Source organism: Castor canadensis, chromosome X (assembly GCF_047511655.1).
Source record: "Castor canadensis chromosome X, mCasCan1.hap1v2, whole genome shotgun sequence".
Classification (NCBI taxonomy): Eukaryota; Metazoa; Chordata; class Mammalia; order Rodentia; family Castoridae; genus Castor; species Castor canadensis.
The window spans coordinates 77,785,030-77,786,361 of NC_133405.1; the positions used below are offsets into that span (position 1 = coordinate 77,785,030).

Sequence of the window (1,332 nt, forward strand, 5' to 3'; positions counted from 1 at the left end):
TACAAAAGTTCTTATAATATTCTTTTCTTTTTTGATCCTGGGGATTAACCCTAGGGCCTCCTGCATGCTAGGCAAGTGCCCCACCACTGAGCTATACTCTTGCCCTAGAAGTTGCATGTGAATCGGATGCTCTTGCTCTTACTGGCTGTGGTGATGTGAAGTGAGGGTTTAGAGGCCTCAAGAAATGGCACAAGTTCAATGATCCTGAAAAAAATTGTCTTTTATTCCCCTGAAACTTTCTAGGAAAAAGTAAGGTCAGTACTCTTATTTGGTTTCTTGGTCTTCTTGTTTTTCAGGCTGGATTGTAAATACTGTTGCGGCACTATGTATTTTCTTGGAAGAGAAGAGGGTGGATCCTCTGGTCTCTAGCATGACCCCGCATACTCTCATACACTCAAGTGCTCTCTCTTTGCTGCTGGCCCTGACAAGAACCCTACAGTCATGGAAAACTGTGAGCCCAGTGGGTCTTCAGACTTTTGGGCCCAAGGTTCCATCCTCTCTTCTCTCCTTCTGCAAACTTTAGTCAGATTCTTCAAAGTCCTCCTCTTGACTATGCCTAGACCTTGGCCCTGTCCTTGCCAGACCTCATTCTCACCATAGAAATAAAGAGCTGTCTAGGCTATCTCAGGTCCTTTATAGGAGATCTTAATTTCTGGGAAGTCAATTTAGAAAAAAAAAATAGCTACAGAATTTGATATGCTCCTAGAATACACTATATTCAGTGGTCAAAAATAACAGTTACAATGTTTATTTCTAGTGATCAATCTGATTTCCCATCTTTGCAATAACCAATGCTAAAAAAATTATTTAGTGACATGTTAAAGCATGGAAAGGAAAACTTTTTTCAGGTATAGCAACCACTGCAATGCAGTGGAGGAGAATTTGGGCTGAATAAAACATAGGCAAGTGCTCACTTCGGGAGCACATACACTAAAATTGGAACAATACAGAGAAGATTAGCATGGCACCTGCACAAGGATGACACACAAATTCATAAAATGTTCCATAGTTTTGAAAAAAGAAAAACAAAAACACAAGCAATTGGGAATTGATACAAAAGAACATAGTGGGAGTCAGTGGATAGAAAAAAATCTTAAGAGGAACATCAGGGCTAAGGGATTTCTGGCTAAACTGACCTAACAAGATTCTTGCTGAAAAGTGGCCAGGGTGATCAGGTGTCATCTGAAGGATGATGGAGGATAAGGAACCTGTTCAGATATCAAGGGCAGTCAGCTGGAGTAAAGGGTCTTCTTAAAATAACTTAGCAGGAATTGAGAAAATTGGATTTTATAAGGACATGCACAGATGGGTTTAGAAGTTTCAGGAACCTGA

At 40.4% G+C, this 1,332-nt stretch overlaps 1 non-coding gene across 1 annotated transcript; it reads left to right on the forward strand.

Moving 5' to 3' along the window:
- Positions 1 to 906: 906 nt before the first annotated feature.
- LOC141420017 (U6 spliceosomal RNA) lies at positions 907 to 1,013 on the forward strand. Its single transcript, XR_012444724.1, has one exon. It is a non-coding gene; the product is annotated as a U6 spliceosomal RNA (small nuclear RNA).
- Positions 1,014 to 1,332: the final 319 nt, after the last annotated feature.